Source organism: Oratosquilla oratoria, chromosome 20, assembly GCF_046742065.1.
Source record: "Oratosquilla oratoria isolate Oo_2021 chromosome 20, ASM4674206v1, whole genome shotgun sequence".
Taxonomy (NCBI): domain Eukaryota; kingdom Metazoa; phylum Arthropoda; class Malacostraca; order Stomatopoda; family Squillidae; genus Oratosquilla; species Oratosquilla oratoria.
Window position 1 is genome coordinate 29,809,955 of NC_134796.1, and position 8,280 is coordinate 29,818,234.

The window sequence follows — 8,280 nt, forward strand, 5'->3', positions numbered from 1 at the left end:
CCTCACCTTCCATTGAACTGCTTTTATCTATGTTTCTGATCTTTACATTTTTATTGGACATTTCGTCGTCACTCAGCTGGTCGGGGGGCGTTTCTTGTTTACATTTCGTCTGTCTGCCTGGGCCAAGTCTTCTCCTTCCTCATTTCCTTCCATTTCCCTCAGCAATCCCTCCCCTTCTCCTCTTTCCCTACTTTTCCACTACCCCACGAGCAATTTCTCCCCCGCCCTGTAAATACAATAGGTACTTCCTTTGCTTTAGTATCTTGAATTTTCACTTTTTCTTCAGAACGTCCTCTACGCCGTCCGTTCGTTGAAGTGTGTGTGTGTGTGTGTGTGTGTGTGTGTGTGTGTGTGTGTGTGTGTGTGTGTGTGTGTGTGTGTGTGTGTGTGTGTGTGCATATATATATGTATATATATATATATATATATATATATATATATATATATATATTGATAAGTATTTTAGACAAAATATTTGGATGATGGAGAACATAAACACAGGGGAAGAAGTTCTACGCGAACGAAACGTTAGTGTGTTTAGGGTTCCGAGTCTTCCCCTGTGTTTATGTTCTCCATCATCCAAATATATATATATATTTATATATATATATATATATATATATATATACATATATATATATATATACATATATATATATATATACGTGTGTGTGTGTGTGTGTGTGCATGTATATATATATATATATATATATATATGTATATGTACATATATATATGTATATATATATATATATATATAAATATATATATATATATATATATATCATTAAAAGTGATGGCTAGTTTTGCAATAATTATTTTCTTAATGCAAAACTAGCCATCACTTTTAATGATACATGCATTAGAGAAAAACTCCTGCCCAAATACACTTATAATACAGGGAGCTCAAAAAAAGATGTAACTAGTTTGATTGATCTTTATTCAGACAGACTTTGAATAACAAGCTTTATACGCGAGATACATAAAGTCAATAAGTTTGGATTATGTCTGAAAGTCAAACAAACTTCTGGTAGTCCACATGCTCGATATGAGCCTCATTTCTGTTGAAACATGCTTTCACGCGGACGCAGAAATTCTGGCCAACTCTTTTCCATGTTTCAGCGGAAACTTCAGCTACATAAGCTGCCACATTCTGCTTTAGATCAGCCTGTGTTTGAGGTCTGTTGGCATAGACCTTCCCCTTTGCTGCTCCCCAGAACCAGAAATCAAGTGGATTTAAGTCAGGGCTGGAGGGGGTGGGGGGCACTCATGATCTGTGTTGAGGCTGATGAGACGATTCCGGAAGAGTCCCCTGAGATGATCCAATGATGCGTGGGCTGTATGAGGTCTTGCACCATCCTGCATGAATCAAGCAAGCCTTAACTGTCCTTGGGTTAGCTTCTGAGTCAGGTCACCGTGAAACTGATCAAGAATGGCGATATAACGTTCACTGTTGATGGTAACGGTGCGCCCATTTTCCTCGAACCAGTAAGGTCCCAGCAGACCGTGCTTTGCATTGAACGCCACAAATGCAGTGACCTTCGGACCTTTGAGGCGCTTCTCACTGATTTCTTCTGGCTTCTCTTCTCCCCAAAACACATTGTTGTGGTTATTAACAGCCCCATTAAGATGAAAGTGTGCTTCATCACTAAACCAAATGTGATTGAGCCAGTTGGGAGTTTGCTCGAGCTTTTCATTCAGCCAGTCGCACATCTCGATTCTCTTCTCTTTGTCCTGTTGCTGCAGCACATGGTGAGTTGAAATTCTAAATGGGAACAGCTTCAGGTCCTTCCTCATAACTCTCAAAAGTGTAGTTGGAGAGAGAGCCAGCTCTTGAGCGCGGATTCGGTAAGATTTCTTCGAACTGCTAACCACCGACTCATGGACTTGCTCCCTCTTCTCAGGAGTGATGATTGGTCGCCGGCCACTTCTTCGCTTGTGGACGTGATCCAGGGATTTCTCCTTTTCAAAATGCTGCACAATCCTCTGTATTTTCAAATTTGTAAATGCTGCACACTCAGACTTAGATTTGTGACCCTGGTGTGTGTTGAACCGACGGCGGACTTCTGCGGGTGACTTGGTTTCATACCAGAGTTGGACGATTTTCAACTTCTGCTCTAGCGTGTACATTTTGCATACAATCTGGAAAACAAGAAAAACAAAGACATGTTAACAAATCCAACCTAGTTGACTATGTAACCTGAAAAGGAAAAGTCCTTGCGCGCCCCAACAGATTTATTAAAGCCAATCAAAGTAGTTACATCTTTTTTGGAGCTCCCTGTGTGTATATATATATATATATATATATATATATATGTATATATATATGTATATATATATATATATATGTATATATATATATATATATATATACATATATGTATGTATATACATAGATTGATAAATAGATATATAGATATAGATATAGATATATACTGTCTGGGGTATTGGCTGCATGTTATTGTGGCAAAGTAGCATGCAGTTGATACTTTAGGGTCTATATGGGGCACCCCTACGGACCAGAACCACACATCATTTTGTCTGCGGTAGAGGAAAACTCTGTACATACAGAAATGATGACAATTTTATACTACGATTGTCCCTCCGTTATGCTGTCCCCCAACCCCTTGTTACTGTCCTGTACAATTTCTCTGAATATTAATTTCCTTTTTTCGCCTACCTACCCTGTGGTGGGGGCAAAAGAATACTGCCACCAAGTGTTTCCACTTGAGTCGTAAAAGACGACAAAAAAGGGACGGGGGATGGGATTAGAAGTCCTACTACCTGTAGCCCCAAAAGGGGATATTCCTAAAAAAGAAAGTGAAGGCATAAGAGGGTCTGGGAGCTTTCCAACCAGTACCCTAAGGTTTGGGTCTTTTAATATGCGTGGATGTGGTACAGATGAGAGTAAAAGCGAAGAGATAGGCAGTATGTTTGTGGGAAGAAAGATGGATGTGCTGGCTTTGAGTGAAACTAAAATGAAAGGAAAGGGCAACTGTGAGTTTGGGAGTGTAGCTGGGAGGTACTCAGGAGTGAAGAGGGGACGAGGGAAAGAAGGGGTGGCTATACTAGTAAGTGAAGAGATAAGTAAGCGTGTAGTGGAGTTGAAGGAGGTGTCATCAAGGTTGATGTGGATGAATGTAAAGGTGGGAAAGGAGATGTGGGTTTTTGTAAGTGCGTATGGGCCTGGTAGTGAAAAGAGCGTAGAGGAAAGGGAGGATTTTTGGGTAGATATAAATGAGTGCATAGAGGGATTAGGGAGAAATGTCAATGTAGTTGTATTGGGAGACCTAAATGCTAGGGTAGGAAATGAACCAATTGAGGGAGTGATTGGGAAGTATGGATTTCCAGGTAAAAATCGTAGTGGAGAATTGATGGTGGAGATGTGTCTTGAAAGAGAGTTCATGATAGCAAATACAGTGTTTAAGAAGAAAGTCAAGCATAAGTACACATGGAAGAGGGTGGTGGGTGGAAGGGTGGCAGACAGAGCGTTAATGGACTATATAGTGGTGACCAGGAGTATGGTAGGAAGAGTTTAGGATGTACATGTTCTAAGGGGAGAGAGTAGGGGAATATCAGATCATTTTCTGGTGGAAGGTAAATTGAGAGTGGAGAATAGGTGGAGAAAGAGGAAAAGGGCAGAAGGTAGGGAGGTACTTAGAGTGAACTGCTTAAATGAGGAAAAAAAGGAGAATGAGTATAAGAAGAAGCTGAGAGAGGAGTGGGAGAGAGTAAAGGATACAGTAGAACTAGGAGAGGAGGAGGAATGGAGATGGTTCAAGGAGGGAGTCATAAGGTGTGCAAAGATGGCGTGTGGAACAAGGAGGGCGGGAGGAAATAGAAGGAAAGGTAGTGAGTGGTGGGATGAGGAAGCAAAGAAGGGTGTAAAAGAGAAGAATCAGGCATTCATAGAGTGGCTACAAATTAGGACGAGGGAATCGTATGAGAGGTACAAAATAAACAGAAAGGAAGTTAAGCATAAGATAAAGGAAGCAAAGAGGAGAGCAGATGTGAAACGGGGAAAGAGTATGACAGAAAATTTTGAAAGAAATAAAAAGATGTTTTGGAAAGAAATTAAAAGAGGAAGAGGAGGCGAATCAAGTAGAGAAGAAAAGGTAAAAGGTGCAGATGAACAGGTGATAATGGAAGAGAAGGCAGTGGGAGGAAGGTGGGCAGAGTATTTTAGGGAGTTGCTAAATGTGAAGGACGATAGGGAGGGAAAGGTAGTTGCAGTGGGAAGCGCTAAGAAAATGAGAGTGATGAGTGAGGAAAATGGAGGAGAAATAGGGAAGGATGAAGTGTAAGCAGCCGTTAAGATGATGAGAGCAGGTAAGGCACCTGGGTTGGATGGATGCCATGCATAATGTCTGAAGAAAGGAGGTACAGTTATGGTGGACTGGCTGGTGAGGTTATTTAATGTTTGTTTAAAAGAGGGTAGAGTACCAGAGGATTGGAGGAGTGCCTGTATAGTTCCGCTTTACAAGGGAAAAGGGGACAAGTGTGAGTGTAGTAGTTATAGAGGGATTAGCTTGTTGAATGTAGTTGGGAAGGCTTATGGGAAGGTCTTGATTGAGAGGATTAGGAGAGGAAGAGAGGGAGTAATTGATGAGGAATAGTGTGGTTTTAGGACAGGTAGGGGATGTGTAGATCAGATTTTTGTGGTAAGACAGACATGTGAGAAAGCTTTAGGAAAAGGTAAGGATGTTTTTTGGGCTTTTATGGATCTGGAAAAGGCTTATGACAAGGTAGACAGGAAGGCACTGTGGGAGGTACTGCAGATATATGGGATAGGAGGAAAGCTGTTAAGAGCAGTCAAGAGTTTTTATGAGAGTAGTAGAGCTTGCGTTAGGATTAGAAATGGAGAGAGTGAATGGTTTGAGGTAAAGGTGGAACTTCGTCAGGGATGTGTTATGTCGCCCTGGCTGTTCAATATTTACATGGATGGGGTGGTGCGAGAGGTGAATGCAAGGGTAGTGGGTCAGGGGTTAGAGATGATTAAAGAAAATGGAGAAAAGTGGGAGGTGAGCCAGCTGTTGTTTGCTGACGACACTGCACTTGTAGCAGGATCAGAGGAGAGATTGAGGAAGTTAGTGACAGAGTTTGAGAAGGTGTGTGAAAGAAGGAAGCTGAAGATAAATGTGGGCAAAAGTAAGGTGATGAGATGTACAAGGGGAGAGAGTGACAGTAGGCTGGAAGTGAGCATTAAGGGTGAGAAACTGGAGGAAGTGGATAGTGTTAGATACTTGGGTGTGAATGTGACAGGAAAGGGAGGAGTGGAGGTGGAGGTAGAATGTAGATTGAGAGAAGCGAGTAAATGCCTTGGTGGATTAAAAAGTGAAAGGAGAAATAGACATCTGGGAATGGATACTAAGAGGAGGTTATATGAAGGAGTGATTGTGCCAACAACAATGTATGGAGCAGAAACATGGAACATGAGAGAGGAAGAGAGAAGGAGTTTGAATGTGTTTGAGATGAAATGTCTGAGAAGTATGATAGGGGTTACAAGGGTGGATAGAGTGAGAAATGAGGAGGTGAGGAGGAGAACAGGGATGGAAAGGGAGCTGGGAGATAGGGTTGATGAAAGAGTATTAGGATGGTTTGGACACATGGAAAGAATGAGTGAAAAAAGATTAGTAAAAGAAGTGTGGAAGGCGGAGGTGGAAGGAGTGAATATGAGGGGGCGTTCTAGGATGAGATGGATGGACGGGGTGAAGGGGGCTTTACAAAAGAGAGGAATGTCTGTGGAGGAAGGACGGGAGAAGATAGAAGATAGGGGTGAATGGAGAAGGGTTGTGTATAGATGAGGCTGTGATGCATGAGGGGGAGTGGGTGGGGAATGGGGAGTGAGGAAGTATGTATGAAAAAAAAAAATTGACGCAGCCCGAAGGGATTTCTCCCCGTCTTCTCCTTTTCTGCATGAGGGGACCGAGAGGGGGGGGGTCACCGAATTTATGAAGCTGCCTTGCTGTGGATGTGCTGTGTCTTGCGACACTGCTTATGACCCAGGGCAGTGGACAGGATGCAGGGATGACCCGTCATCCAGGAGGTGCCAAGACAGGAGGGAGGGAGAAGGGTGGAGGGGAGTGGAATATATGGGAAATGAAATGGGTGGGAGTGATTTCTATGCTTTTTTCTTTTTGGCTAACCCCCGTGTAAAGGGGAAAAAGCCTTTGGTATATGTATGTATGTATGTATATATGTATGTATGTATGTATGTATATATATATATATATATGTATATATATATATATATAAATAAATATACATATACATATATATACATATATATATATATATGCATATATACCCATATGTCAGCAAAAAAAAAATATTGAGTGGGATAGAAGAGCCTCAGAAGTAGTAGGCTACAGATATATCGAGTCACAAGACATAATCAAAAGGTGTCCGAAAAAAAAGTCAAGTGGAAAGAACAAAGAGATGCTGACTGAGTTTCTATGCTAATTCTGGACAACCTGTGATTCATCTTTTTTTTTTTTTGTGGTGTAATTTTATTTGTTGCTCATGGTAACAAATGCCTTAGCCTTTCCTCTCCTGATGGTATCTCTTTATGTGTAGCTGAAGTTAGTGATCTAAGTTGTGATCACGAAAAGGCAGATACAAGGCTGCTTCTGCATGCTAATCATGCTTCACCTCATTATATCAGGATATTGTTATAGTGGGTCCTGATACACTTGTCATGGTCTTAGCTGTTGAATTTGACCATTGTATTGGTAGACATTTGTACTTCCAAACTGAGTCTGGTGCTTATAGTTGTATCATTTATATATCTCACATATCAAATACACATGGTCCTAGTAGACGCCGTGCTATTGTTGGCATACATGTTTTCACTGGATGTGACATCTTCAGCTCATTTAAAGGTAAGGGTAGAGTGAAACACCTCCAGTTAATGTTAAATTCTGTGAAGGCAGTTAATTGTTTTCAGATGATTTTTTTTTAACAACTGGAGTTTGTCTGTCATCTATACAACCAGAATGACAAAAGGTAAATAATGCTTGCTATAACATCTTTAGACTTTTGATTAAATCTGACAAGGCTCTACCCCCTAATGCTGATAGTCTAAAACAGCACTCTAGACGAGTACCATATCAACTTGCTATCTACAGAAGATATTTGGAACAAAATATAAATGTACTCAATCCTACAAACCATGGGTGGCGATTACAAGATGAAGTAGTGCTTAGTAATGTGTGGATATTAAATCCTCCCGTTCCATTTGAGGTAACCATGGATATTCTATGTGTCAGAAGAGCTCATGCACTGATCAGACTTGCTCTTGCAGGAAAATTAATTTGCCCTGTAATTTGCCATTGTAAAGATTGTGACAACAACTCTTTTTCACAAGATGGGAATAAAAATACATTAAACAATGAGTCTAACGATATTGCAAGTGCTGATGAACTCTGAATTAGCCTGAAAACATATTGTTTTTAATTCGTGTATATACATTGTACTTACTCTAAACGACTAACATTAGATACAGATTTGTTAGGTTAATCTGTGTAATTATCTAGATGATCAGTTGAAAGAATCCCTGTCCCTTTCATTCAGAAATTTTATTTTTTGGTATATTTTTTAAGGAATTATTGAATTTATGTAAATAATTGAAATGTATTATATGTAAAATAGTATGATTGTAGACAATGGATACAACACAGTCGTGTAACACAACAAAGTAATGTCGTAGCACATATGTAAAATAATACTAATGACCCACTTTCGGAGAAGAATAGGCGAAAGTAAAAAGAACTGTATATTTCGATCACTAACTGTGATCCTCTTCAGCAGATGTGATTACAGAGTGGAGAAAAGCATGGGTTTATACAAAAGTAGTGAGGTAAGCAGGTCACGTGTCCAGCGCTACGTGGACATTGGTGGATTTTGTCCACTGTCAATGAAGAGGGTAGCAGTCTATTTATAGCTAAGGAAGTTATACAATCTGGTGACCATTGGCCATAGGAAATATTATAATTAGGAAAATTATTGATTAAGAAGATTCTATTATTTTTCCTCTAAAACTGCACTTAGATTTGTAAATTATTTCAGCGTCGTCCCCAATTTATTCGATGGTGTTTATTGGCGACATACTGAAATACGGCGGAATTTTCTTGTCCAGATTTAACAGTTAAATATGGGCAGGAAAATTCCGCCGTATTTCCTGCCGTATTTCAGCATGTCGCCAATAAAAACCACTGAATAAATAGGGATTTTTTTAATTTTTTTTTTATTTACTGATTTTTATTAAGTTAGTTATATTAA